The sequence below is a fragment of the Astyanax mexicanus genome, chromosome 23 (assembly GCF_023375975.1).
Source record: "Astyanax mexicanus isolate ESR-SI-001 chromosome 23, AstMex3_surface, whole genome shotgun sequence".
NCBI classification, from domain to species: domain Eukaryota; kingdom Metazoa; phylum Chordata; class Actinopteri; order Characiformes; family Acestrorhamphidae; genus Astyanax; species Astyanax mexicanus.
The window spans coordinates 20,082,096-20,099,854 of record NC_064430.1 but is presented as its reverse complement, the minus strand read 5'-3'; the positions used below and the strand labels follow the sequence as shown (position 1 = coordinate 20,099,854).

The window sequence follows — 17,759 nt, the reverse complement described above, 5'->3', positions numbered from 1 at the left end:
AAAAGTATGTGAACTCCAAGGGACTACTTGGATTTCTGTATAAATTGGTCATTAAATGTGTTCTGATCTTTATCTAAGTCACAACAATAGACAAACACAGTCTGCATAAAATAATACCACACAAAACTTTACATATTTTCATGGCTTTATTGAACACAACATGTTAACATTTACAGCGAGGGTGAACCCCTAAGCTAATGACTTTTTTAAGAGCTGTTTGGAGCCAGAATGTCATGAGATTGGATGTGTTGGGTAAAGCTGCCCTGCCCTATAAAAAACACACACCAGTTTTGAGTTTGCTGTTCTTAAGAAGCATTGCTTGATGTGAATCATGCCTCCCAAAAAAGAGCTGGAATGGTTTACAAAAGTATCTCTAAAAGCCTTGATGTTCATGCGTCCACGGTTAGACAAACAGTCTTCAAATGGAGAAAGATCAGCACTTTTGCTACTCTCCCTAGGCGTGGTCGTCCTGTAAAGATGACTGCAAGAGCACAGCGCAGAATGATCAATGAGGTGAGGAAGAATCCTACAGTGTCAGCTGAAGACTTATAGAAATCTCTGGCACATGCTAACATTTTTGTCGACAAATCTACCATAAGAAAAACATTAAACAAGAATGTAGCTAATAGATGGACACCACAAAAGAAGCTTCTGCTGTCCAAAAAAAAAACATTGCTGCACATTTTAAGTTTATAAAAGTGCACCTGGATGTTCCACAGCAGTACTGGCTAAATATACTGTGGACAGATGAAAACAAAATTAAGTTGTTTGGAAAGAGCACACAACGCTATGTGTGGAGAAAAAAGGCACAGCACACCATCATCAAAACCTCATCCCAACTGTGAAACATGATGGAGGGGGCATCATGGTTTGCAGTTGCTTTGCTGCCTCAGGGCCTGGGCAGATTGCAGTCATCAACGGAAAAATTAATTCCCCAGTTTACCAAGACATTTTCCAGGAAAACCTTAGATCATCTTTGCACCAACTGAAGCTCAACAGAGGATGGATGATGAACCAAAATCATAGAAGTAAATCAACAACCAAACGGCTTCAACAGAATAAAATAAAATAAAGACTTCTGGAGACTTCTGACCTCAACCCAATAGAGACGCTGTGGCATCATGACCTCAAGAAAGTGATTCACACCAGATATCCCAAGAATTTTGCTGAACTGAAACAGTTTTGTAAAGAAGAATGGTCCCAAATTCCTCCTGACTGTTGTGCAGGTCTGATCTGCAGCTACAGGAAACGTTTGGTTGAGGTTTTTGCTGCCAAAGGAGGGTCAATCAGTTATTAAATCCAAAGATTCACATACTTTTTTCATCCTGCACTGTGAATTTTAACATGTTGTGTTCAAAAAACCATGTGTTGTATTAGTTTAAGCAGACTTTTTCTTGCAACTGTAACCCCTGTTTTCACTCACTCCTTGCACTGTATGGAATCTATTTTCATAGCTCTTCTACCTCACATTTTCTTTGCATTTGACCTTTGGTTTCTGACTTTTTTTGTTACCTCTACATCTCTTTTGCCTAGCTCTTTGTATTTTTGTTAGCAGTTTCGGTTTTAACCTATATTTGTATTTTTGACCATCCCTTTTTATCCTTTTTGTGGATATACTGTATGTGTGTGACCTTATTGCTTGCACACTCTGGTATGTTTGTTTATGCTGCCATTTTGTTATTAACCATGCCTGTCCCTGACCATTCTTATATGCCTGACCCCTTATTTAATAAATTGTATGTTTTGTATTCGCGCTTGTCTATTCAGTGCTTGGCTCCCATGACACATGGCTACTGTGATTCTCCTGCATATTCCTGAACAATTCCTATATTTTATTACCATTCATAACCTTTAGTAAAAGGTTTGAACATCACTAATTAATTAATTCTACATACAGCCTCGCAGCTCCAGTACAACTAAGCAGCCAGCCACTGGCCATTTTCCAGTCCACACCACTGTAGCTGGTTCTGTCTGGTTTTCACTGTGACTTTCTCAACTCAAACAGGAGCTGCTATTTTGGAGGTGTTATCAATATTTAATGGTGTTTTTCGGCTTTATGTGTTATTCTTCATCGTCTGGAACTTCAGGAACAGTCCGGAATCCCTCTGAGAGGTGTCTGAAAGAAGCACGTCTGTGTATAACAATAATTCCAGTGTGTCTGCCTTTCTATAAGATAAGGTCACATACAACAGGATGCATGTCTTATCACTCTCAAATAAAGTGTCCAAACTCAAATTTATTTTTGTGAGCATTGTGTCTCAGCTGTCAAATCTGAAGTGCAGTGACATCCAGTACTTCCAATAGTTTACTACAGATGAGAGCCAAATTCGATTATAATTATATACTAATAACTCACAATAAGTAATGTTTAAAATGTCTAAGAGGGCAGTAATTAGGAATGTTTATTCCAAGTGGTGCAGTAACAGTTTTTGAGGGAAGTAGTAAGTCATTTTTGTTTTATCAGGTGCAGTAACTCCTTTATAGGGGGCAGTAGGGAGTAATGTTTGTTCTAACAGGTGCAGTAACTCCTTTAGAGAGGGCAGTAGGGAGTAATGTTTGTTCTAACAGGTGCAGTAACTCCTTTAGAGAGGGCAGTAGTGAGTAATGTTTGTTGTAACAGGTGCAGTAACACCTTTAGAGAGGGCAGTAGTGAGTAATGTTTGTTGTAACAGGTGCAGTAACACCTTTAGAGGGCAGCAGTGAGTAATGTCAGTTTTAAGTAAGGTGGAACCTCTGATAGGGCTAAACCGTTGAAGGTGACGGACAGTCGCTCTGCTGCTCAATTTAGCGGGGTGACATTGTCTGTCCTTCCTGTCAAGAGCGCTCGACATAACCTGAATTACACGCCATGTTTTCCGGATTAATCTGGCTGCTGTGGTGTCCTGCTGCCGAGGTCCCTGAGCTCAGGACAGAGAACCTGTCTCACGAGAGCTAAAGGCCATCAGATTAATCTCTAAATGCAGCTCAGACAGCCAGCGCAGCTCGATTAAAGCGACAGTTTGGCACAAATTCAAGCTGGTGTCTGAAGTTTGGTTACTTTAGTTTTACACTGGCAGCCAACAGATCAACAAGTGACCATTTATTTAATATTGGAGGATAATTTGTAGCTGCAATTTGGTGACACGCGAGGCAACAGTGTCAATGAGACAACTTTCTCATATTTAAAGGGCAGTAGTGAGTAATGTTTGTTGTAACAGGTGCAGTAGTGCCTTTAGAGAGGGCAGTAGTGAGTAATGTTTGTTGTAACAGGTGCAGTAGTGCCTTTAGAGAGGGCAGTAGTGAGAAATGTTTGTTGTAACAGGTGCTGTAACACCATTAGAGAGGGCGGTAGTGAATAATGTTTGTTGTAACAGGTGCAGTAACACCTTTAGAGAGGACGGTAGCTAGTAATGTTTGTTCCAACAGGTGGAGTAACACTTTTAGAGCGTGCAGTAGTGAGTAATGTCTGTTTAATCGGGTGCAGTAACACCTTTAGAGTGTAGTCTAGCTGGTGCTTGAAATTTAATTACTTAGACCAAGATAGAACTTTTACATTAACCCTCCTGTCGTGTTCACCTACTGCCCCTTACTTTACTGTTCCAGGTCAGTTTTAACCGCTCTTAAATTAGCACAGAAATCATTTTTTACCACCAAATTTGTATTCAACATTTTTTAGCAGTGAACAATGTCTCAAAGCTGTGTTTAACCTGAATTTATAGAATTATACATAAGATAACTGCAGTGAAAGTACAAATAGGCACTGAAAATGTATTACAAACTGAACATTATAAATAATAAATTGAAAACCAAAGACAAAACTCAACATGAAGGTGTGTGTGTGTGTGTGCGTGTGAATTTATGCACATGAGTGGCATGTGACACTCAGGTCAGAGTGGACCTTGCAAACATAGGCATCACATTTGCAGCACCTCAGGCTTGTTTTGTTTTCTCTATGGGCACAGAGCTCACATGGGTTTTCCCATGTATACCTGCCATATTCCAGGCATAGCTGCTCCTGGCATCACTTGGTGCCCAGATCTTTACTCCATATTTCCCTGTTTTTCCCTTTTTGTAGCCTCATTGTTTGAGAGATATACTCCTGCTAAAATCAACAGACCTATGTAGGCTTGGAGGTCTACCAGGTCGATTTCTCTCCAGGTGTCCCCAAACACAGGCTTCCCCTCCAGGTTTGTCATCTCCAGTATAATTCCCTCAATGAACTCTGGTAAAAAGGGTTGGAAGCTGGACTTGATGTCATCCACATGAGATACCAACGCATACCGTGTTGGCCCTGGAGTCAGGAACATAACAGACACCTGTCTAGGCTGGGTGAAAATATGATGCATTGTATCATCAGGAAGTTGGTTCATGTGGGAGGATCGGGACATAAGCACGGAAAAGAGATGTGTACCCGCAAAAGACATTTTGACCGGGAACACCACAGGTGTAACAAGGTTGAATAAAACACTCAAAATTCAATGAAAGAGGTAATCATCACTTTTATGTGTTCAAGTGCATGGTGTGGAGGATATCATAAGGCCTTGAGGCAATCAGACGTAAAACACAATATTTACGAGTGTTTTAAGTTGTAAATCGGTCAGATTTGACCCGAACACGGCAGGAGGGTTAAAGCACACTATTCTACTCTTTACTGAAAATGGAATGAGGCCTACAATGAAAAGACACAGAACCAACACTCAAATGTGGTGAAGATTCAAAGATATTCTGTCGCTGTTTTGCTGCCACTGGGTACCTTAACTGTGCAAGGCATCATGAAATCTGATGATTTGCAAAGTATTTTCAGTTGCAATGTATAAGGCCCAGTGTCAGGAAGCTGGGCTTGAGTTCTAGGTCATGGGTCTTCCACCAAGACAATGACCCTAAACATACTTTAAAAAGCATATGGAAGAAAGCAAAGAGCTGGAGAGTTCTGAAATTGTCAGCAATGAGTTTGGATCTAAATTCCATTTAACATGTGTGGAGAGATCTTAAAAGTGCTGTTGGGAGAAGACACCCTTCAAATATGAGAGACCTGGAGCAGTTTACAAAAGAAGAGTGAGCCAAAATTCAGGTTGAGAGGGTTAAGAAGCTTGTTGATGGTCATAGAAGAGATGGTTCCAGTTAGTTTAGGGTGTCAATAATTTTGTTCTGCCCATTTTTTTAGTTTTTCCAATAAACAATAAGGAAATAGACATGTGTAAAACAAAACAAGTGCAATTGCAACAACTTTCTGGGAGAAATATTTCATTTTCTGAGAAGAATTCAGGAGATCCAAAACTTTCAGCCATAACTGTAACAGGATAATGCAGCAAATGCAATTTAAAGCCAATGGAAGTAATGGAATTTACCCCAGTGATTGGCACTTGTGTTAACTTGCCTCAAATGGAGATGTTCTCTAATCTCTAAATGACTTAATTTTATGGTAACAATTTGCTACTCAGACTAATCTTTAAATAGACTTGGCTTTGTGTTTTCTGAAGCTGTATGCAGAGTTATCGCTATGCTAAATGGTAATTGGTGAACATAAGCTTTCTATTTGTTAGCTCATTAGCAACCCTCAGGCACATGTTAGCTGATAATATTTAGAGGAAGTTTCGCTTTATGACTTTTGTCTACAGCATTAATCTGAACCGTTCTCTCCGTCCATTGTTCACCTTCCTCTTTAAGGTGCAATTGCTCTCTCTGGACAGACCACAGACTCTCAGAAATTGCTCTATTTGTCTCTCCAATTGAACCTACTCTATTCCTCTTATCTGCTCTCCTTTCTTTTTTATTGCCTTTCCCTCTCGAAATAGACTTAGTAGATATCTACTCTGTTCTCTCTCTCTCTTTCTATATTTAATAATAATAATAATATCCACTGACTTTCAGTATGATGTTCTTTTTCTGAATAATGTGTTAGTTTTATACCAGACAAAATGGGACACATGCCTTCCAAACAGTTTCATTTTTGTCTTGGGGCTCATCAAGATGTTGTTTTCCGGTCAGCATTGGTTTTAGCATTGGAACGCTTCCATGGATAATATTTTCGACCAGTCTCTTTCTTATTATTGAGTCATTAACACTGACTTTAACTGAGACATCTGAGACCTGTAGTTCTTTCAATGTTGTGCTGTGTTTTTTGTGACCTCCTGGATGAGTTGCCCATGCCCTTTTGGAGTGATTTTAGAAAGCTGGTCACTCCTGTGTAGGTTCACCAGTGTCACATGTTTTCTCCATTTGTGAATAATTGCTCTCATGTGGTTTGAGAAGTGCCAAAGCCTTAGAAATGACTTTGAAATGGCTTTTGGAGATATTTTGTCTGCTTCATGATGTCAGTCAGGTTCTATTTATGTGATTCATTGATTCTACAGGTCTGGCAGTAATCATGTCTTGTGGCTTTTCTAAAAAAAATTAGATAATCACAATTAATTCCGATTATAATAGTATTAGACACAGGTTTGTCTATACACAGGGGCGTAGTAGCAAATTCTGGGCCCTGTACACTCTCAATGTCAGTGGGCCCCTATCCATGCCAGCACTGAAGGTTGTGGATTTTCATAGGCCCCTCTTCCTGCTCGGGCCCTGGGTAGTCAGGTCCACTTTTCCCTCCACTACCACGCCCATGTCTATACATATGGGACCTATTATTACCTAAAGGTATTTATATAGACTACACATTCTGATGTTATCTAAAACAAATGTGTGTGTATGTGTGTGTGTATATAAACACACACGTCCTTCCTTTCTCTGCAGAGCTGAGTTTAGGTTTCTGCTGCATCTGTATAAACATTCAGCTGCATTCCTTAATGCTGAGATCTGTGTGTGTGTGTGAACTGAGGTGTTTGTCCGTAGAGTAGAAGTGTGTGCTGAGTGACTCAGACCAAAAGCTACACGCAAACACACACACACAAACACACACACACGCACGCACGCACGCACACACACAAACGCAAAAGCCTCTTTGCCACTTACATGACATCAGCCCTGCCCAGTTGAGGCATGGACTCCACAAGACCTCTGAAGATGTCCTGTGTTACCTGGCAACAAGTCGTTCTTTAGCAGCAAGTCCTGTAAGCTGTAAGTTATGGCCTCTATAAGCATCAATGACCGGTTTACTGGTTGCTTTTAGTTGACTTGGTGTTGCCATAGAGCTGCGATTTGGCTACTATGGCTTTCTTTGGTGGTTGCTTAGGCAACCACAATAGTAACAATAAGCCATGACATTAAGAAAACCTTCTTAATATTGTGTAGTTTGCTCATTCATACAGCGCAAGCCTGGATTTGGAAGTTGAATTAATTTAGTTATTTGCGGAAACCAGTTGCCTTAAGATTTTTAAGTAATTTTCACTAAAAACTTGAGTTAATTAGACTGATAATGTTTAGTTATTATGCTTAAATTGTAGGTAAATTTCATCGTTTTTTTTGTTTTTGTTTTTTTATTTTATTGTTATAAAAATTGCTATGAATAATATTTTTACTTTAAATTTCATAGTAAGGTGAGTAAAATAGATTTGTATTTAGAATTAAATTCAATTACATACAGAATTAAATTACTCACAGAAAGAGCCCACAGCCAATACAGAGTTACTGCAGCTCAGAAAGTGATGCTTGTTCTTACAGCCTACAACATAGAGCCAGACAGTTATTCATAAAACATGATCTACAAGTTAACCTGAGGGGGGAAATTACTACACACTGATGGTGAGTGCCAAAAACTGGAGGACACACCCAGTATGCAAATAGTATGATTGTGCCAGAGGCCAATAGAAAAGAAGCTACCAATAGCAACAGACTAAACTTAGATATTATAAGTTGATTCAACTCAAAGATCTCCATTTGAATCTATATGTTCCCACAAAAGTTCACCTAATTCAAAATTGTTGAGTAATGTTAGGGAATATCCAATTTTACATAAAACAGACTTAATTTGTTTGAGTTTAAACTAATTGTGGGTTTACAGAGTACAACCAAAATACTATAGTTCAAACCCATTGAGTCATAGTCTTCACATGTCCCTTGAAGGTGACCTGTAGTATCTGTATACCATCAGCCCTTAGCAGCAGATCCTTTTTAGTCGTGTCCAAGTTGAGCATCAATGAGTCATGGGCAGCCATGACCCTGTCACCAGTTTACTGGTTGACTGGTTGTCCTTCCGTGCAGCACTTTTGGTAGACACTGACCTCTGCATACCAGGAATACCCTTCAAGACCTGCCTGCTGTTTTGAAGATTATCTGATCCTCTAGTTCTTGTCAAAGGTTATAGCTGCCTGATATATCCACACTATATAATAGTAGCCAGATCTGGAACCAGAACATCAATGTTCTTGACCCCAGCTTTCGATGGCTTTATTGGTATGACTGATGGCACTCTAGCTGGGCTAGCTTCAGTGGTTCAACTGGTTGGCTGGGCTCCACTGATGACCAGTGTGAAGAGCCAGTGTTTGATCCCAGTCCATCCCTGGCTACATGTAGGACATGCTGACGTGGAGGACTGGTCAGAAGCTCTGGGATCACCCACAGAGGAAAGATCCAGAAGATAAACTGGTTACTAATTTTAGAAGTCTATAAAAGATTGTCCCGCCGTCTGTCCAGATAAGGTCATTTTTTTTGCTCAGGCGCTGCCCAAAAGCCCAGAGTCAGAGGCCTGGAATGCTCGGCTCTGTCAACAGCACCCAAAGGCAGATGTTATCAAAACAAAACCACTCCAGCTCTCCAGACGCCTGCGGGGCGGTATTTTAGGAAAGCGTCCATTCAGACGCTGCTCAGAACAGAAGCGGTATGTTTCGACATGGCTGTTGGCTAAGCGCTAGCATTGTCTTAGCTAAATTATGGCTCACGTTCATATTACAGGCCTGGGTTTCTGTCAGGAGGATTCTGGAAAGCTCCCAGTTGGCCAGACTGTTTTAGATGGAGTGTTTTTTTTTGTTGGAGTACCTGTCTGTACTGACTAGAGAAGGCATCATACTTGGCTTTGCAATGAATTTGATTGATTGATTGGTGACAAGAGCAGTGTTAAAGATTGATGGTCATCCCTCAACTCCTCAAATCATCCCAACCAAAAGTGTAGAATGGAGCACCATCATTTCAGAGAACAAAATCCATTCCACTGCTCCACAGCTCAATGCTGGGGGCCTAATACACCCCTGTAGCTCACGCCTGTCATTAGAAATGGTGCCAGTAGGTTCATGTTTGTTCCGTCCATCACTGACTTCTACACCACACGCTGCATCTGCAAAGTCACGAGCATTGTAAATGACCCCACCCATCCCTCACACGTTTTCTTCACTCTGATGTCGTCTGGCAGAAGATATCAGAACAACTAAGCCTCAGACCCTGCAACAGCTTCTACCCCAGACCATCAGATTTGAAACCAACTGACTTGACCTCTATTGGCAGTACATCTCTGCATGCACTATAAAACCTGTATGTGTGCAGCAGCTGACTGAATTCATTAAAGAGGTGTTCCCTTAATGTATCTTTGTCTTTAATTAGAAGGGAATGCTGACAGTCCTGCCTAGGGACCCAGAGTTTAATCATCCAAAAAAGAACAAGGGAATAGATCCTAATCCTAATAATAAAGGCTCAACCATGCTTATTGTTTTTTGTATGTATTTATATATACAACTCTGAAAAGTTCAGTTTCTCTGATTTTACTTATGTAATTTAAAGCATGTATGTGCAGAAAATGAGAAAAGACTGAAATAACAAAAAAAACTCAAAAAACAAGTTAATATTTATACAATTTTAAGAGTTCAGAAATCAATATTTGGTGGAATAACCCTGCTTTTTAATCACAGTTTTCATGCATCGTGGCATGTTCTCCTCCATCAGTCTTACACACTGCTTTTGGATAACTTTATGCCTTTACTCCTGGTGAAAAAAAATTCAAGCAGTTTAGTCTGGTTCGATGGCTTGTGATCATCCATCTTCCTCTTGATTATATTCCAGAGTTTTTTTTTAAATGGGGACATCAAAGAAACTCATAATTTTTAAGCTGTCTCTTATTTTTTATTTTATTTTTTTCTTTACATCTGGACTCGACTTTCACTTTCTACTTTATTATATATTTTTTCATTTTCACAGTTGATAGAGGTTATTGTTATATTACATTGCTTCTATATATTTTTTCTGTTGTTTATTTGTTTGGACCACCTTCTGTGTTTCTAATTATAAGGAATTCAGCCCATTTTGGCTCCAAACAGGTGCTAACAGTTAGCCAATTAATATGCATGAGCTCATTAACGTGCTGATTTTGATTGGCTGCTATACTGAGAGAAAGAGATACTGAAAGAGAGAATTGTATAATGAGTCTGTGTGTGTCTGTGTGTGTGTGTGTCTGTGTGTGTGTGTCTGTGTGTGTCTGTGTGTGGTTATATGGTAATTCACTGGTGTGTGGAAGCCTCAGACTTTCAGTAGTGATTAGCCTGTCAAGCCTCCAGACTGTGTGTGTGTGTGTGTGTGTGTGTGTGTGTGTGTGCTTTTGTGTGTGTCTGTGCCTGTGCGTAGCTTAATTAACGGTACTCTGAGCTGTTTTCGTCTGTCGCTCGGTGTAAATAAACGCTGTTTATCATGTATACTCTTAACTGCTGACAGCACACACACACACACACATTTATTATTATAATTATTTTTTTATTATTTTTTGATAAATTAATTCAGTTATTGAGTTGCAGTTATTTTCAGCTAATTGGTTATTAATTAGTAATACATAGTATAAATAATATTATATGAAGTTACATCTAATAAGTAATAATATAGTATTTCAGTAACAATAAATACAAAATTAAAATTTGTATATTTTATATTCCTATTTTTTATATTATTTTATATTATTTTATTTCTTTAGTTATTTTCTCTTCTTTAGTTGATAGTTTATGTATGTTACATTTTGTTTGAGTGTTTGTTTGTTTGTTTCTTTCTATTTATAATATGTTCATGTTTTTATTTAATTGCTTGTTGTTTACAAATATCAAATATATGTCTTAATTTTGTGCACACAATTATTTATTTATTTACTATATTTTTTACACTATAGGGCACACTGAATTATTAGGTGCATTTTCAATAAACGTCTATTTTCATACACAAGGCGCACTAGATTATATGGTGCATTTTGCGACAGTAGTAAAAAAACAGGGGTCTTGCCAAACTAAATAAACAAAACTGTAATTCTTAAAAAAACATTTTCTTTCAACCAGTCTAATGAGCGCTGGATGTTAATCTACACAGATTTCTCTCCTGAAAAAGTTTATCTGAATGGCAAATGAGCTAGCGCTTAGTTTGGTTAGCGGCTAATGCTGCCTCAGCAGTGCGAGCCAGGGTTAGCAGCAGGCTACAGGCTGATAATACTCACTGCTGAATGGTAAAAGAGCTAGCGCTTAGCACAGTTCGCGGCTAATGCTAATACTGCTCCAGTCTTGAGTCTCAGTGCTGGAGAACTAAACTGAAACTGTTGTGGCTTACTTACAACAAAAAACGCGGTACCTGATTTGATCCTGTTTTTATGTCTGTTGGCTTTCAGTTAACAGCTGTGCTGAACTTGTCAAGAGTTTATTACTTGAATTTCTTGTCTCTTGATCTGTTTGAGAGCATGAGTTATAAAGTTGTGAAGAGGTAGAGTTGGTATACAGTGAATAGCCCTGTTTGAGTAATGTTAATGTTCTAATCGATATTATGGTAAGAAATACTCAACTAAATAAAGAAAAATACAACTTTAAGGAATGAAGGTCAGTCATTTTGAAAAAAATGTAAATATTTTGAAAATATCCTCAAGTGCAGTTGAAAAGACCATCAAAAAACGTTATTATGATGAAACTGGCTCTCACCAGGACCACCACAGGAAACGAAGGCTAAGAGGTCCTTTGTTGTATATTAGATATTTGTGTGTGTATTAGATATTTGTGTGTGTATATTAGATATTTGTGTGTGTATATTAGATATTTGTGTGTGTATTAGATATTTGTGTGTATATTAGATATTTGTGTGTGTATTAGATATTTGTGTGTATATTAGATATTTGTGTGTGTATTAGATATTTGTGTGTATTAGATATTTGTGTGTATATTAGATATTTGTGTGTGTATTAGATATTTGTGTGTGTATTAGATATTTGTGTGTGTATTAGATATTTGTGTGTGTATTAGATATTTGTGTGTATATTAGATATTTGTGTGTGTATTAGATATTTGTGTGTATATTAGATATTTGTGTGTGTATTAGATATTTGTGTGTATTAGATATTTGTGTGTGTATATTAGATATTTGTGTGTGCATTATATATTTGTGTCTGTGTATTAGATATTTGTGTGTATTAGATATTTTAGTGTATTTGATATGTGTGTGTATTAGATAATTGAGTGTATAAGATATTTGAGTGTATTATATATTTGTGTATATTAGATATTTGTGTGTGTGTGTTAGATATTTGTGTGTATTATATATTTGTGTGTATTAGATATTTTTTGTGTGTATTAGATGTTTGTGTATATTAGATATTTGTGTGTATTAGATATTTGTGTGATTAGATATTTGTGTGTATTAGATATTTGTGTGTATATTAGATGTTTGTGTGTATTAGATATTTGTGTATATTAGATATTTGTGTATATTAGATATTTGTGTGTATTAGATATTTGTGTATATTAGATATTTGTGTATATTAGATATTTGTGTGTATTAGATATTTGTGTATATTAGATATTTGTGTATATTAGATATTTTTTGTGTGTATTAGATGTTTGTGTATATTAGATATTTGTGTGTATTAGATGTCTGTGTGTATTAGATATTTGTGTATATTAGATATTTGTGTGTATTAGATGTCTGTGTGTATTAGATATTTGTGTATATTAGATATTTTTTGTGTGTATTAGATGTTTGTGTATATTAGATATTTTTTTGTGTATTAGATGTTTGTGTATATTAGATATTTGTGTGTATTAGATATTTGTGTGTATATTAGATGTTTGTGTATATTAGATATTTGTGTGTGTATATTAGATATGTGTGTATATTATATATGTGTGTATATTAGATATTTGTGTGTATCTGTGTGTGAGCACGGTCTGTGAGTTAACGGTACGGTTTGGTTTGAAATTCACACTTCAATAAACGCCAAGGAACTATTATCCAATCAGAGCGCGGAGGAGGCGGGGCCTGCAGGAATGTGGGCGGGGTCTGTGTGCTCCGCCCGGGCCGTGGCATCGGCGGTCTGGCAGAGCGCTGAGTAAAATCAGACCGAGCAGCAGCGCGAGCTACTCATACACTAATACACACTCACACTGCTAATACACACTACTGTTACACACTGTTACACAGCCGCACGCGCCCGCACGAGGAGAGGAACTCCACACAGCGCGAGCAGGTAAGAGCTGCTGCCTCTCACTTTACTCTCAGCCTCCTCACACACTTTATATCTGTGCGCTGGGGGAGGTGTGTGTGTTAGCGTCGTGCAACTTCTCACGAGCCCGTAACTAAAACAGAGACCGGAGTCTCGCTCTCACACAATGGACATAGAGATGGACAACAACACTCAAATGGAGTCTCGAGCCTCATTTACTCTCTTTTTCTATCTCTCTGCTGTTTGAAACTTGTTCTGTAACTTGGCTGGTGTGTTTTAGTGGTGGGTTGTTGTTATTTTGGGGAGTTTTGCGGGTTAAGAGTAGAACTGTATTGATATTATATATATTAGTACAAATATTATACTTAACAAGCCATTGGTTTACTGCTGCTCGCTGCTCAGCTGTTGTGGTGGTTTGTGTGGAGAATAAAACAGACCATAACTAGCTAAACTGTTATACTGGGATACTACCGGACTACAGCACACTACAGGCTATTATTAGTGTGTGAATGCCTGTGTGTGTGTGTGTGTGTGTGACAGAGAGAGTGAGTGAGTGAGAGAGAGAAAGACAGAATGAGAGAGCTATTATTACATTTTGCATTGTTATTATCTAAGTTTTTTCTAAACTAGTATTATATTACACATGGTAGTTGACCCTGTTACATTGTTATAACACTATACACTGCGTTATCTGACCCTAAAACACACAACAGTATTACACCTGAAATACTACACACACGTCATTATTAAGCAATTATTCTACTAAATATAGCAATATCACACACTATTATACTACTATAATACTACACACAGCATTAGTAGTTTGTCTTCCACTATTGTAGGGCCACACACAGCATAATTAGAACACATTACACTATTACAATACTAGAAAAAATGTTATTAGGACATTTTACACTCTTCCAATACTACACAAAGCATTATTAGAGCATATTACACTGTTAAAATACTACACAAAGCGTTATTAGACCATTTTATACTATTAAAATACTACCTGAAGTGTTATTAGAACATATCACACTGTTATAATACTTCACAAAGCATTGTTAGGCCATATTGCACTGATACAATACTACACAAAGTGTTATTAGACCATATTACTCTGTTACAATTCTACACAAAGCGTTATTAGACCATATCACACTGATACAATACTACACAAAGCGTTAATAGACCATATTATACTATTACAGTACTACACACATCATTATTGTACCATATTACAATGTTACAATACTACACAAAGCATTATTAGGCTGCATTACACTGTTACAATACTATAAAAAGCGTTATCAGACCCTACTACACTATTACAATACTACCAAAGGTGTTACAGTACACCTAATAGATGACACTCTTACACTGTTACAATACTACACACTGTTTTATTAGGACATTTTACACTATTAACATACTACACAAATTGTTATTAGACCATCTAACCATGTTAAAGTACTACTCAAAGTTTTATAACACCATATTACACTGCTACAATAGTACACAAAGTGTTATTAGACTACATTACACTGTTACACATTGCATTATTGCATTGCATAGCATTATTGCACTTAGAGTACCACACGTCATTAATACACAATAATATAATAGTGAATACAGCAGTATTGGACCATACAGATTATTATAATACTGAAAAAAGCATTTTACACAAAAGAAAGTATGTGTGTATTCTGGATGGATGGCACTTAACAGACTTAAGTTGTAGAAATATTACAATTTAAGAAAATTGATTTGCCTGTTATTTCACTACAGTCTACTGTGATACACTGTTGTTAGCCTGTATAACAGTATTTTGTGACTGCTGCTTGTGACTGTGTGGTGGTGATGGCTACATCAGGTTCTTGTACTGGAGAAACTGGACATGGGGATCGTCTTATACACACACTTTTTCACTGTTTGAACAATTTATTAACTAGAGAATAAAGAATTCATTCATCTCAGGACAAATGGATTCTGCTGCTCCTGTGATGTTGCCAGGGGGAGTGCACTGGTCCTTGGAGGCACCTTCATGTTGAGACAGTGTATATCTCTGTAATAGTGAGTCATACAATGTCAGAAACCACTTAAACACGTCTTTTAGAGGTTACTGAACAACTTTACATGGTTTGAGGGGATTGTGCTAGAATACCACACCAGATAATATAGAAGCACTAAATACCCCAAAAATACTGGATAGCTCAAAGAAACACTGGTAACCACACATGAAAACACATTAACATTAGACACCACAGTAACACTGGATGCCACAGAAACTCTGGATGCCATGGAGACAAAGGATGGCAGGAAAATAAACACTGTTCACCACAGAAACACTGTTTCTGTGGTGCACAGCAGAAACCCTGGATACCGTAGGCTTCCTATATACACTACAAGCACAGGATACCACAGAACACTGAATACCACAGAGACACTGTTTAACACAGAAACCTAGATTACCTTACAAAGACAGTATAACAAAGGAACTCTGGACCCCTGAAGCACTGGACACTAGAGGAACACAGGTCACCTCTGGATACCACAGAACACTGGATGCCACAAAACACCGTATGTCCCTCAAACTGGATACTACAGCAAAACATGGTACCAAGGATGCTCTGGACACTAGAGAAGCACTGGATGCCAAAGACTTCCCGAATACCCTACAAGAACTTAATTAAACAGAAACACTGAATGCCAAAGAAATCCTTAAAACCACAACAAACTGCATGCCACTGGCTTCCTGAATACCCTACAAGCACAAAAATCCACAGAAACTCTGGGTACCACAGAAGAACTGGGCTTTAAAGAAGCAGAAATCAGAAATCCTCCAGAAACACCAGAAATCCTCAATAGCACAGAAACAGTGGGCACCACAAAACCCTGCCGTAGAGTGCCAAAGAACCCTGGGAACTGTTTACTTGGAAAATACAATTTTTTGTCTGGTCACTGGTTGGTAATGTAACTTGCTAATAAGGAAACCTTTGCTTCCTATTAATGAATGCATGATATATAAAAGTTCTCTGGCCAGCACAGGAGTATTTTATTGCCTTCAGAAGAGTACAATTGGCTCTTTAGGGTTAAAGCTTGAGTCTGTCCCAAAACCCAAACATCATATGGCTTGGAACTCTGCAATAAAGAGCTTAAACCAAGTCTTTTAAAGCCTGTAGACCAACGTAGGTTACGTAGGTCAAGTCTAAATGCTTAATGTGTTCATTGTAGGTGTTGGTGGACAGGTGAAGGTGTGGACACTCTAACCTGTCTGGGTTTATGCGGCAGGTGGTGCTGCACTTTACTGCATGACAGAACTTGGTTACCATGTTGGTTAAGCCCACATGGTACAGGGGTCTTTGTCACCCCTGCACTTTGATGAGCCTTAGTTGCATTAGTTTGTTTGGCTGTCCTTTCTTTGGACCACTGTCTTAAAGTATCAACACCTGCTGACTGGGAGCCCCCCCACAAGCCTTGGAGCCACTTGGGAAGACGCTCTTATGGACCAGTCATCTGGACGCAATGACCTTACTAACCCTCATCATATTGTTGAAGGTCTTAGTGTGTTAGTGGTTGACTGAACGTTCCTTGCAAACACTACCAAGTTACCAGTCTGTTGAAGCACATATGCCAGGAAAACCCACCAGCATTCCCTTTAATTGCTGGAATAACCCGGAATTATAACCCCCCTCAAGCCAACTTCCTGTTTGTCTGTGAAAAAGACATTATGTGTGTGCGTGGGTGTGTGTAGTGTCTCAGACTGGGATCAGGCCCACGACTGAAGCAGCGTGGCCAGAGGGAGCAGAAGGACCAACAGGGCTTAATCCCCTCACCTGACCTGGTTTAGCCTGAAACTCGGCCAGACAGGTGTTTACACACAGCGCGGCCAGATCCTGTTCTGCTGTCTCTCCACCTTTAAAGTGATATGGTGTTGACCAATCGGATTATACATGGCCACAGTTATTTACCATCCAAATGCTCAAATGTACCCACACATGTCTTCTGAGTTTTAGGGCGTGTTTACTCATAGATGGTTGCTTTATTCTACTAACAATCACTTAACTACAGGGGTTGGACAATGAAACTAAAACAACAATAAATTATTGTCAGGACAGACATTTCTGGTGGAAACAGGAGAGTTGAGGTGCACATTGAATTCTGCCGTGATTTGGGCAGCCGTGTTTTTATGTTTTTTTGGATACAATCCGGGTTAGCACCCGAACATCCCTTTCAGACAGCTTCCTCTTACTACCACAGTTAATCCTATTGGATGTGGTTCGTCCTTCTTGGTGGTATGCTGAGATTACCTTGGATACCGTGGCTCTTGAAACATCACAAAGACTTGCTGTCTTGGTCACAGATGCGTCAGCAAGACGTGCACCAACAATTTGTCCTCTATTGAACTTTAGTATGTCACCCATTATGTTGTGTGCATTGTAATATTCTGAGCAAAACT

At 38.5% G+C, this 17,759-nt stretch overlaps 1 protein-coding gene across 1 annotated transcript in view; it reads left to right on the top strand.

The window, feature by feature from the left end:
• The first annotated feature begins 13,166 nt into the window (after window positions 1-13,166).
• The window catches only part of sh3bp4a (SH3-domain binding protein 4a), a 62,983-nt gene continuing 58,390 nt past the window's right edge, over window positions 13,167-17,759 (top strand). Inside the window, exon 1 of the mRNA XM_007238294.4 lies at window positions 13,167-13,324. The gene's annotated coding sequence lies outside the window, so the exon portion shown is untranslated. The remainder of the gene's footprint in view (window positions 13,325-17,759) is intronic.